This window comes from Rhopalosiphum padi, chromosome 3 (assembly GCF_020882245.1).
Source record: "Rhopalosiphum padi isolate XX-2018 chromosome 3, ASM2088224v1, whole genome shotgun sequence".
Lineage (NCBI taxonomy): Eukaryota > Metazoa > Arthropoda > Insecta > Hemiptera > Aphididae > Rhopalosiphum > Rhopalosiphum padi.
In genome coordinates this window covers 36,999,041-37,013,779 of record NC_083599.1, presented here as the reverse complement: position 1 = coordinate 37,013,779, position 14,739 = coordinate 36,999,041, and the positions used below count along the sequence as shown (strand labels likewise).

The window sequence follows — 14,739 nt, the reverse complement described above, 5'->3', positions numbered from 1 at the left end:
CTCTTATCTTATTTTTTACTGCGTTTTAGATTCCTGCCTTAAATGGCCAAATAATTACGATACGTAGAATTTGCGTTTTATCTTCGTTATTCATAAATATCGCTAGTCAATCGTCTTTTATATTCAAATACAGTAAAAACAAAATAAATAAATCAATATAACTACTGAATTATTTGTTTGTAAATGCAAGTAAAACATATAAAAACACATTAAGAAACTAATTTAAGTGTTATTTTTGTATGGTTCAATAACAATATCAAATTAAAACATTACCCTTAATGTTTGTACCAATAATTTGCTGATATTGAAAACGTAGGATTAGATACGATGACTTGACCAATATCGTTAAACAATAAAATATATGCATACAATTTATTATCATAAACTCGTAATATAGATTATATTACTAAAATAATTGCTGAACTGTTGTAAGAAATGTAGTTCGTATTTTTGGCGTTGTATTAATGATACGTACTCGTTTCGTTTTATCAACGAATAGATTTCAACGGGTTTTTTTAAATTAAAACTGACTTTTGTGCTCGAAATCATTAATCAACTTAACTAGATATAATATAGAGCTGCACCTGTAAATCAAGAGATTTGTATTGTTTATACAATTAATATAGACATACAATCAATCCGATGAATTCTTGGCCGTAGATAAAAAAGGGGGGGCTTAAGGTTCAGACCCCCTCCCCCCCAAAAAAAACAAAAATATTTTGCTGACTTCGGCCTAGCCGATGATGAACCCTACGCTAATGTAATTTGAACGCTGCCAATGAATATGCGCCAACACAGTATGAGTTTCGATTTTTCCACATTGCAAACTACAATAAATAACTATATTGTAAAGTATATAAGTAGTATATACTATATACATAATAGGTACGCATCGCGGTCGCTATACGAAAACTTTTCTACTAATCATGGGGTGACATTATTTTCGCGCGATTGTCCTTAAAATATTCTCAGCGCAAATGTGTATATAGATTAACTACAGCGTGAATAATCCAATAATGTGTAGGCAGGCACAATCAAGCTTCCGGCCGCCCATCTGGTCGAAAAATGTATATCATCTTATCTCACAATCTCTGCGATATATGAATTAAAATCGATTTCAGTGCCACTATAGAACGTAACATATTATACCCTTAATAATATTATGCCATATGCGTAGTAGGTATATGTGTGTCTATAAACACGACCCCCCCTGACGAAATACCCTACGTTCCAAACACTTTGTGTATATTTCCCGCTCACAGAACTCTACGACATTATAACACGGAATTGTGGCTTAATAACAACCACATTGAGGAACGCTCACAAAGTCAACAACAACAATCGAAATAATAAACTATTACTAATACTTGATAGTTAATTTCGTAACTAGAGATTTGGGGGCCTAGGTGCAAGTCAAATTTTATATCTATTAATATAATTTAGTGTCAAAGTCTTGGGGCCTCTCACGTAAAATGATGAGGTCCTTTTAGAGGTACAATAGACCCCTAGAATTCACGCTAGTTACGGCACTGCCTCGTATTACGGTAACTATACCTAATATTATTATTGGTATCGGAATTGTATTGGCATATTGCTATTGGTCATCTTATTCGTATAAATTCTTCGATTTTTTTTTTTGGTTGTGCGCGTTTAATCACAAATATTCTTGTAATAACTAATAGTATACAACTGAGGAAAATTTTATCGGCATTTTCATAATGTCATACAGACAATTTGACAGCTGCCATCTCTTAATTTGTATAGTACTATGCCGTCGCGACATGTGCAACGCCCGCATATAATAATCGTTGTATAAATCAGCGATTTCTCAAAGTCAAGGCCGTTTTTACGGTTTTCTCAGATGGCGGTGGTAAAGAAAAAAAAATTATAATAAATAAATAAACAGTTACATAGTAATATTAATGAGACCGTGGGCGTGTGAACCACGGAATAGCGTTTCCCGTGGCGGTCGCAGTGGAACTTACCGGCGACACTGACCAAACTCTCGCCATACGTACACACACACGTGCGTGAAATCAATGTTGAAAGATAAGACGTTTGCGTATATTATTATTATTATAGTTATTAATATTGTTGTTTTTCATCGAGGCGTGCGGCCATAATAATAATAATATAATCACACTCGATATCTCGGCATTACACGTGCATATTATATTGACCGTCGACGATAATATTGTAATGCGCGGTCGGACACACGGATCGTCGTAAAATATTTCACGTATTATAATTATTATTACCGTCCGAGTATGTAATAGGCTTCTAATTTATAACCGATTGATTTTCTCGGCGTTAGACATCGTATATATAAATATATATATATTATACATAGTTACGCTGTGTAATGTAATAATACGAGTATTATATATTATAATATACGCACTGTTGACGCCTATACAATCTGTCCACAACTGTAATTATTTTAATGCGCATATTAGGCGTGCAGAAATCTGCATTTTAGGAAATGCCTACAGTATTTTCGATTCCCATTGATAAGTCGATGTTTCTCCTGAGATGTGCATCGTGTTATTTAACCAATTTGACGTTCAGAATTATGCACATATACATGGTGCACTACGATTGTTTGTTTATATTAAAATTATATATACTCATTACCATGGGATAAATTAAAACATTATTACGTATAAAATAGGTAAGTAATATATACACTTCAAAGTTTTGAAGCAATTTTAATTTAATATATTTTATGGTTAATTTTTAATTTACTTTTTTGTAACTATTCAATAACTCGTATTAATATATTTTTATTTTATTATACAAAATTATTTTCACAAAATGTTACTTTATTTGTAAATAAAACCAAAAAAAATAGTCAAATATTGGACACGATTTATAAATATAAAATTTAACATTAAAGGCCACCCCTGCAGTAATGTGTATGTGTATGTGGAGTCGTGTAGGTATGGTCGAAATAACATTTACCGCACAATACTACCACTGTAAAATAAAATATATTTATATTATATATAATCTATACGGATAAAATAAAATATATCAAACCCTCCCACGATGTGTAACTTGATTGACATGCATGTAGTATCTGTCTGCGAGAGTAACGTTCAGCAATACCGGAAGACAGTATAAACAGTCGTGTGGCTATATCACGGATGACGGTGCTTTTTATTCGCTTATAATATACTCGACACAAAAATAATGTGCAGTAGAAATCGTTTATAAATATTACATCGGGCATTAGGGAATGATGAAAATCATACTTGCAAAATATTTAACTAAATATAATAGTATTATAGTAAGTATACTAATGATAATCGAACGTACAGTTAATTGTAATATAGATTAAGCAAATGAGAAATAATTCCCAAAAAATTGCGAACTTGCAACTAACGAGTATATCTATTATACGCACAGAGAATCAAAAATATAAATTATTAATGAAAATCTAATACTCTAATACAATAAAACTATTAGATCTACGTTAACATAGAGCCAACTGCTAAAGAGGGTTATCATTTAAAAATTGTTGATCTGTTGATCTAACTGATCTAAGTATTAACACGCAAGACGAGGATTTAATATGATATAACAAAATATCATTATATCTGTTAATTTTGAAATTTCTAAAACTGATTATGTTTTAATTATATTATTAACTAATTTTTTAAGCCATACATAAGTAATAATTTAATTTATGAACCATATTATATAACTCTTTTTGTTTTTAAATTATAATTTAAAAAATATAATTTGTCAATTCCATTTACAATATTTTTTCTTTGATTGCATGAGGTTTGCACGGGGATTAGCGATACCACGAAGACTTTTAACCCGTGGTATCGGTACAATATAATATCTGTCTAGTCATTAAATCATTGATTTATACTTTACAGTGTACGTATACATTATATAAGTAGGTAGGTATACTATTCTATCATATTTCAAGATTATTTTACTATTTAGTCGCTCGGAATTAAAAACAATCCGTTTCGTGGTATACACATAATTGACGTCTTGTATTTGCTTCTTATTATAATGTTATTACTACTACTTGGATCTCATATAATTGCCAAGTTCAGCATGTCTTTTACGTACGTGACACTTTAGAACACTTAGCAGGGAAATATGGTCCCATTAATATGAATGGGAGATATAAAGCTTCAAAGAGGACATATCTCTTGGCGCAAAGCGCAACTCAGCTTGGTAAAGTAATATAGGACACCCGCATATATTATAATAGGTAGATTCAATTATAGTAAAATAAAAATAAAAAAAGATTAAAATTTGAAATTATTGCAATGTATAGTCTGCAAAAATCAATATACATGATGACTTGATGATTGGTGTACTTAGATGGCAGCAATACATCTATAGACTCAATAACCACAGTTTAATATTTAAATACTGTGCCAATTCAATCAATATATAATATTAATATATATATATATAGCCATAAGGTGTATACACTATACATCTGCCTATTAAATAAGTTGGTAATAATTACGTTTATGAAGTATGATAATAAAATACGTATATTATGGGTGATAGATTTAATAATGATTTATAATATACATTATTCATAGAGCAACCTTTTCTGATCTGTATGGTTTACTCGTGATCCTACCCATATGGTTAAGGAAAAGAGGAACGCTTGCAAATTTTTACCATTTGACACCAAATGGCTTAACACTGTTTAAATACGATTAAAGTATATAACTTGTGTCAGTATCATTGTATTTTGATAACATCTCTCACTCTCAGTGTTAAATTTTCTCAAGTGTAAAAATAAGAAGTGTTTAACCAATATACTAATATCGTATCAATACATTTTTGTTTTCATAACATGTATTTATAAAACAACATTTTATTCGTCGACTATATTATTTCCTTGGTTTGAATTTGAATTTTAATTGAATCTCATATTACAATAATTGATGGTAGTAAAACATTAAACATATTAGAACATTTCACTGACGTATTATACTACGCAACACCGCTTTGACTTAAACCAATTAATATTTATTTTGGTAGTTGGAACAGCCAAATTAATATACCATCATAACAAAAATATTAAACCCATGTGTAATAATGAACAGCATGTGTCGATAACAGCAGTTTTTTTTATTTGTTTATAAAACTTAAAATGTATTGTTATTCTTATACTATCCGTATACATTGGATCTGGACATGAAGTTATTATAAGAACATTATCAGTTACGTTATATTAAAATAGCTATAAAAAATTACCACTGTTGTTCTGACGACGAATGATGCCAACAGAGTCATAACGATCGTGGCGGGTATTTACATAGATAAAATCGACATCAGATTTGATGCAATCGAAAATAACCTGACCACGGTTTCGTTTAATTATGAATAATTTTACATAGATTTACTATCGACGTGCGTCTTACACCAACCGATGTATTATATTATGTATACGAGTTACCTACCTATAATATAGTATAAACGTTATTATATTTCATGTATATAGACGCAGTTACTGCATTATATAGTTAGGTAGATAACTTATATAAATGTACAAAGAATAATAAAAATCGACACGAAAATACCTGCAGGTACCTAAACTAACGAAAATTATAATATTACACACTTAGTTATAATATGTATAATGTATATATTGTAACTAGGTACTTAATAATAAAATATATCCTCTAAACAAAAATTTAAAGTATTTTTCAGTTTTTACGTTTATAGTGCTTATTATGCAAAATGAAAACAAAACAATCAATAGAAAAGTTATTATGAATTTTGAAATTTTTTCAAGAGAGTTGATTCTAAGCAATATGGGTCAAAACTCTTAAATAATATATTGATTTCCAAGAATAGATGAGACTAATTCTATATTCTACGAGGGTTATAATTTATAAAGATCGACTATTGTTTATAATGTGTTAATGTTTTATTTAACGATATTATATATAATGATGGTTAAGCAAACACTCGATTTAATACATTTTTATGAATTTTCCAGGAATCTATTTAAAATTTTACCAATATAAAACTTTATAAAAATTGAATTTTAAATATTCAAAACAATTTAATTTCACATCACATTTACAAAATAGTATAACTTCTTTAAGTTATTTTTAATTCGATAAAATAAAATTGCAATTGATGCAAAAACAATATTACACTTAACAATATTATTAAACCTGTTTATAATAACTTAGATACTTACTTACTTAACTACTTGTTTAGTATATGTTAATTTAACGTTGTTAATTGGTAAAATTATAATTGATACAAGGAATAACTATTATCTTATGGGGACGATATCAATTACATTATTAATTACGTTTTCTATACAAACATCAAATACATTTCATTATATTGTTTTGCACATTTTTATAGTCACCTCAGCGTATATATCAATAATACTTATAACCCGAATGCACATCGAATTATATAATTATTATATATATTGGACATCCATTATTGCCTATTTTTTTATTACACATAGTTATGATGACGAGTTTTTAACATTTTACATTTTTTATCTACTCCACCGAGACCCTAAAATGATTAATTTTTATTCTCTCAATAATTTGCATTATAAAACTCATCATAATGCTTTTTATTATTATAAAGGCACATTATATTCGTTGTATTTACGTTTATAAATACGGATATATGCATTTAGAAACCTATCTAATAATAATTATAATTACAACCACATTTCAGAATTTGTTTTAAAAATTTATTATGGTGAAATTGTGAATTTTTATCAAATAAATTTACACGTGTGAATTTCAAACATCAATATTATATATATATATTACATAGTGTTATAGTTATACGTATGCAATTCAATCTAGGAGAAAAATCTAATTAATGATTTTTTTAAACAAAAATATTATACTAAAACCTGGATTCATGTTTATACGCGATAATTGAGTCATAAGGAGTATAATACATTGAAAATATTAAAAAAAAATTCAATAAAACGAGTGAAATGTTAATAGACTATAGATTTTGGTTCATTTCAATATTATACTAGTAACGAGCATCAAAATCAGATTAAACGTGTCAATTATTTTAATTAAGATAATAATTATTTTACTAAGTCTTTGCTTTACCAGCAAGCGTCAGATTACAGAATTACAGATATGTTTACGCGGCGAACACACTTGGTGGCCCTCGAAAATTATGTACCGATATGATACCTGCGTGGGCTGTCATTTTTGGTGACCATCTGCAGCTGATGGGCTGATATAAATATTCGATTTAAGCTACCTAACTAGTAAAAATTACCTCACGCAAACTGGAGCGTTACGCAATTTTCAAAAAAAAAATCTTTCAAAATAAATATAAACATATTGTATTATATGTTTATATTTATTTTGAAAGATTTTTTTTAATATAACAAATGTATTTTGTTGACAGTTGAAAAACCCCACGTATATAATATATTATAATTGGACAACCCAACATAACATTGTATCATGAAAGTTTGAAAATACTTAATAATAAGTTTGTATTATACAGTTATTTTTTAATTAATATTCTTATAATATTAACTGTGCAGTGTGCACGAGTGACGAGTTTCTTTTTATATTTTTATTTAAAAATGAAATATATGAACATGAAAAAATAATTATTTTAGTATTTATAAATATATTTTAAAATAAAAATATTGAAAAAACTCTTTTCACAGTTGATATTCCCCTCTATACATTCGAGTAAATTTACTTTAACTAATTAAAATGTAGTTGATATGCAGATTTGCTATACTACATGTGTGTAGATACTTGTTACTTTAATATAATATGTAGGATTACAATGTCCTCTTAATTCTTTTGGGTGAGATAGTAAGAAGTCATAAAATATAGTTATATTATGTAATTTAGTAATTATGTAATTATAATTATTCTAAAATATCGAGTTTTAGTCTTATAAAAAACAAAAATTAGTGTTTGAATGAAAAAAAAATAGAAAAGAAATACAAACATATAAAAAGTTAGGTATATATCTGTAGATTTAAATATCTTATTGATTATAGTATGTCATAAGAAAGGATACATTAAAATATTTTTTTTAATGAAGAAGCAACTACACAGTTTTCTCCACGCTCCAACTATAATCAAACAATGGGTAAAATATACTTAAAAAAAAAAAATGTGTTTTGTAAATATAGCAAGTGTTTACTTTTAAAAGTACCTAATCAATTTCATATTCATTTGCCGTTTGTGTGTTTAAATGTTTTGTTAATTTATGAAAAGGCATTCAGTTGGTCTTAGTTGAATAAACGATTTAAATGTGATATAATTGCTGTGTGATCTAACAAAGGATGGATGATGTAATTTTATTATTTGATGAAACTTAACTATGTAACCTGACAATATTTTGGTTTGACACTGGTTGGAATAGTTGGATTAAAATGTATTAGATAATAGAGCTGTATTAATAAACATATGTATAATACTATATAAGTATAATATATTTTCTTGTTTTGAGTAGGTTTATACTTTGAGCAGTATTTGTAGTTTATACTCTCCCAGTCATCTGTGTTATTTACGATTATAAATAGTCATATTATACTCATATGCGCCAATAGTTAAATTTCCGAGCGCTTTATTTATTTATTTCATTGTCGTTAAATTTATATAATACTATCTCATAATATGGTACAGACTTGCTGATGGGGACTACATATGGAATATATGGTTATATTTTTATATATGTACCACTACCCATTATATATTACACTGTCACATCTATATTGCAGTTATGCTTGACTTATACATAAAAAAAAATCGTTCATAATCATAGATATCGTCCTCCAGCAGTGCATTCTACGTAATGGCTATAGGTAATAATTTCAACAAATTTTTGAAAAAGAATGTATAAGACTACATATCTCCTGCAGTAATCGAAATCCAAATTGTATTTATGACATAAATGTTATATGATAAAAATTTAGATCACCGCATGGCATAATATATTATGAGCAAATCAACATATATTATTTTTTGATGACAAGCGTTTGTTTCGTTTTAAAATTAGTAAAATTATCTTTATACTATATGGGACTGATTCGATGATCAGTATAATTTATATGTTATGTGAATTCGATGAGTGACAAACGAGAGTGACCCCAAATGCTTTTTGACAAAAAAAAAAAATACCATTTAGAACGAAAACAACAGAACACAGTGTATATATTATTATGCATTATTGAAACAATTTATAAGATATATATTAATTATTATAATACAGAATACACGTCACGCCGAAATCAATTGCGGATTATTCAAGTGGATCACATATTAATACGTTTACTATAATTTCAACACTACGATTGTACCTACATACATAAGTTGCTGCAACAAGTGCTCTATATAATATTATGATAATGATGACGTATGAAAATGATCGTTTTCTACGTATACGTATATTATTTTTTTTGGAAATTAATTCTCACCGACAATATGTCAACGATCCTCGTCTGCCCGCAACCACCCACGAACCAGTGCATAATATTGCAACAAACGTGCTCTATACCTATGTATTATAATATATATTATGCATATATAATATAATAAACGCGTACATCCGATGTGAAGATTTATGTTTTTCGTCTGGTCGTTTCGAAATCGTTCGCTTTTGCGCATTAAACGCGTTTGCTACAGGGAGCAAAATAAGTGAAATAAAAATCGTGATTTATGCTGCAATTCGTTTGCACCCCGTGAAATAATAGTAATAATAATAATGCATTAAATCGGCGGCGGCAGAGTATACGAAGCAGCTAGTTTTTGTGTTCAAATAATATACATTGGCAATGAGTGCAAAAAAGGAGCTGGTTTATAACTCACGACATGTTAGCCTGCTTATTATTATAATATATTACATGTCATTATAATTTAAGCGAATGGTGAATAGTATAGTTGGCGTTCAACAATATGTCAACAATCATACACCATCCACCATAGTCTGACCGTGACTACCGTTATAATATAATATTATTATATTGTTATCTTCATCACCGTTCTATACAAAAACTGTATGTATTTAAACGTATAATAATATAATAATGATTATATTTTAAGTTATACATACGTTTCAGTATGCGAACGCGAGTCGACAGATTGGATTTTCTAGATTAGTTTGGCCAATGTTGTATTAAGTCATTTGAATATGAAAATACGTAGGGGAAAAATATTCTTATATTTTACATTACAATATTATTATGCGTATTATATATATGTATGTATATATATATATAATATAAATATTTATTAATATTAATAATATAAACACAGACCACACTAACCGTTGTTCACCGGCATCATCGTAAACTTCAAGACGCTGTCAAGCCATGTCGCGTGTGGTCTCGCCACGCAGGTACGGTAAATTACCGAAAACCGTTTTTTGTTTTTTTTTTTTTTAATTTATTAATTTTTCTCTCTTTCCGCTGTTGTCTCTGTCCTCTTCGGTCATGTACAGTTGGCCGCGCGTTGATTTATCAAGATAATGTGAATAATATTAAATAATATATTCGGGACGCAAAGCCTGGAAAAAAATATTATTAATATATTAGGTGTATTATGCGTCCTTTTCAAGCGCATTGTCCCGTCGGACAAGCAGCTATAATAAAACATCAAAATAATAATAATAATGATTTCAAATTACATGCCGCAAACAAAATTATATTATATTATAATACATAACGGTATTATCGTTTTGTCACTTATTATCTTCATGTTAAGTTGTGAAGTCGAGCAGGTAAGCTACTGTAGTGCGTATGATAATAAACATAATGCAATAACAAAAATAATAATACGTATCCAAAAAGTCGAGAAAATGTTGTGAAAAAAATGTTTAATATTTTAGGTTTATCTAAATAGTAATAATTAAGTGCCATAAACAAGCAGCATATTTAGAAGTGTGTTGCAATATTATAAACAAAACAACTAAACCTTATCTGACTTAGGAATGCACGTGACGGGTGCGAAAAGATTTTGAAACAGCTTTCAACGATAGTAATAATATGTATTTTGCACGCGTAGGAAACGTTTAATCGCGAACAATCGTTGAAAATGCGTGAATATAAAATATAATATAAATAATAAATATACATATAATATATATTATATATGTTTGTTGGTATTATACGACCATTTGATCTTAACATATTGTGTATATTTTAAACAGAACTAAAACAAAATACCGATAATGATTGAGTTGAAAATCCGTGTTCGAGCGTTAAAAAGTCTACTAGTATAAATCGTATTAATCTAAAACCATCCAGAATTCTGTTATTGTATAATGTATATTATGTGTAAGGAATAATATTGATGCAGTTTCTACGTATAGTAAATACTGTACATATAGAATATATAGATATTTAAGTGAAATGTTTTGGATTTAAAGTAAAGAAACTGTACAACGTGAAGAATATTAGTAGGTATGTTACCAAAATAACACCACTGTACCATTAAATAAACCAAATCTTCAAACATTTTATAATATATACTCATCTTAATTTTTACGAAGTGAAGCTATTTATAAAAATTTCATATAGTAGTTGAATAAACGGATGTATTCACTTGTATTATTAAAATATAGTTCAACGTTTTCTACGAATAGTACGAATTATAAAAACTATCGATTTAAAATGTCCAATAATTATAGCAGCTGTTCGTATATAAAACGTATAAGACTCAAATGTGTAAAAACTCTAAAAACGCCTAACCTACCTAAAAGTTTATTAGTATTGATACATTTTTACCGTCGTAATTTTATAAGTTTTAACTCACTGACAGTTTTTTAAAAAATACCTGTGTCCATCAAAAATCAAAATGCTACATGTTTGATATAACATATACATTTTTATATATTATATATCACAGTTTAATTAATAAATAATCGCTGGTAATGAGAAAATGCGCTCTTACACGCATAAAAATAAAATACTCAAATCGTACCCGTGTCCAAATCCAAATCATGGTTTCGATCAAACACATTACTTATTTAAGCACAATCTGCAGGAAATTTAATGATACAGTCATTTTTTATCTTGCTTTGTATGAATGTGATACAATAACATGTAGATCACCGTATTGAATAATGTGCGTGGTCTAAAACACGTGCGCAAAAGATGACTGCGGCAATGACGACAATGATGTCGATGAATTGCACAGCGTTCTTAACGTTCAGAGCTTTATTAGCGTTAGTAATCTGCCGTTCAGCTTATTCGGTATTTATAACACATCACTTAAAAAACAATTTCGTGTCGATCATCGATCGTAATTATTATTGTTTTTCATCCGTCGTTATGTTAAGTACTTAAAGGTATGTACATACTACCTATCTTACACTATATAATAAACACATTGTGATTGGCGAAAGTATACATATTATACTATAGTTTACGTTGTTTTTTTTTTATCTAAGCCATCAAATTCAAACGTATTATATCATAAACGAAAAGAAACATCCACTCAGATACAATATAATATTCGCATGAAATGTTATGTTGGTTCGGGATTAAAAATAAATCATTCATAGTTCATAAACAATAAAAATGTTTTATAGTACGGTGACCTATATAATGTAATAATTTTTCTATCGAGTAAAACCATAAACATATTATTATTATTTATTGACGTTATATTTTATGATGACAATTTACAATATAAGAGTATGCGTTTAATATACTTTATAGGTACCTGGTTCAGCAGTTGAAATTATTAAAAATGTTTAAGTATGATAAAATTTTGTAAGTCGCATAAATTATAAATGCGCTGTATACTCATAAATTTAACGTGAAAAATAATGTTTGCCTTTTTTTTACAAAACTATATCATCGAAAAGCTAAAAAAAAAGTTGTCGTTATTAATATATCCGAACGCATTTCAGAAAACACCAACAACAAACAACTTAAATTGATGTTGGGTAGAAGTAGAGTAATCAATATTTTTTGTATTTAATTTTTTTTTTCTTAAAACATTTCATAATTTATCACCAATTAATATGACCATTAAGTCATTATCAGTATATTATAGTATAAAATAAACCAAGTTTGTTTTGACGACACTTTAAATTAATATCAAGGATAGTCTAAACTCTTAAGTCGTAAATTTAAAAGACAAACTCAAAATTAATTTTGAACTTGATTCAAACTAATATTTTGAAATTTGCAGCATTGTAGTTTATTGTAAAAGATTTGTAGATTTTCCGAAATAAATATTCAAATTTGTTCAAACCTAGATGATATTGTATTATGACTTGGCGCATTACAGCTAAATAGGTACAGTATTGTTCAGCCATGTATTAAGCTCACACGAAATACATCCCGATACAAATCCGCAAAAAACTATTTTATACAATTCTAATAATTATATGTGGTGATATTCGTATGTACACATTATGCCTGCAAAGTTTAATAAGCTTATTTATATAGTGTATACAAAATATGTTCTATGAAGCGTCAGTAATGTAAAATTGATTTAAAAATTAAAATAAATTAAAATGCATTGTTATAATGCCTAAAATTATGAAATAATTTAATATAATGTTATGTATTCAATAAATAATAATATGTACCATTATTTTAAATACGAGTATTTGGCAGATTGGCCATTGCACGCGTGACCGTTAGTCGTGCTATATGTGTATCATAATCATTTAATACGTACAACATAATATTATTGAAGAGCATTGATAAAAACATTTGACATGAATAATAATATAATAGTATGATATCGACGTAGTTGTAACTCATCAGTAAAGTCATTATCTGATCCACGGATGAACATAAAAAATAAAATATTATTTAAATTTTCGAAGTGAACAAAACAATTATTTTCATTATTATATAATTTCTTTGGCTTTCGTCGTTTGGCCGAAATGCAGACACCTATATTCTTGTAGGCAAACATTATATAAATATAACATTTAGACGATCAGAATATTATATTATGTACAGAATAATTCATCAAACATGCTCACTTCCATTTCTTTATTTAATAATACATTTATTCAAATTCTGATTTTTTTTTTTTATGTTTAACAAATAACACCACACTTATAAAGACCAAGTTCACATTTTTGATATATTTTGTATTATTTATGGAGTGTCCTTTGATGATACACATTTCTATTTTTTTTAAATAAGAACCCAAATAAGAATTTTTGAAAAATGTATGTAGGTATCTAATTTGTATGAATAATAGTTATTAAAAATGGTTTAACTAACTACAAAATAGATGAAATATTTATTGAATCTAATATTTATTATCTATGAACATTTTTATAAATTAAAAATACCTATTAATAGTAGATTAATTGAAATTAAAAAATTTAAAAATTCAAAAATCAGAATTTGAATAGATTTATTATTAAAGGGGAAAAATAGGGGGCGAGCATGCTTGGTGAATCACCCTGTATATATTCCTACCTATATACGATCTTTCGGCCATGATTTAATAACAAGACTTGCTTGATCTTAATCGTATAACGCGTATGCTAAACTGTTATAACTACAGTCAAACGAATTGTTTGTTGAGTCACCTGTGTGCGTATGATTATACACATGTACAGGTTGTTTATAATACTACTAGCGTTTATATATGTATAGGTATATATGTTTGTGTGTGTATAAAATATATGTTACATGTGTGTAAAATATAACCAGTCTGAAGACTAGTCGAGATCAGATAATAAGACGGAAGTCCGATATAAATACAATATATATTATGTAGGTACGATATTATATTATAG

General features: G+C 27.9%; 1 long non-coding RNA gene across 1 annotated transcript in view; it reads right to left on the bottom strand.

The window, feature by feature from the left end:
- LOC132926728 (uncharacterized) overlaps window positions 1–14,739 on the bottom strand; it is a 65,020-nt gene that overhangs the window by 8,476 nt on the left and 41,805 nt on the right. Inside the window, exon 2 of the long non-coding RNA XR_009661513.1 lies at window positions 10,289–10,527. This is a non-coding gene — a long non-coding RNA (uncharacterized LOC132926728). The remainder of the gene's footprint in view (window positions 1–10,288; window positions 10,528–14,739) is intronic.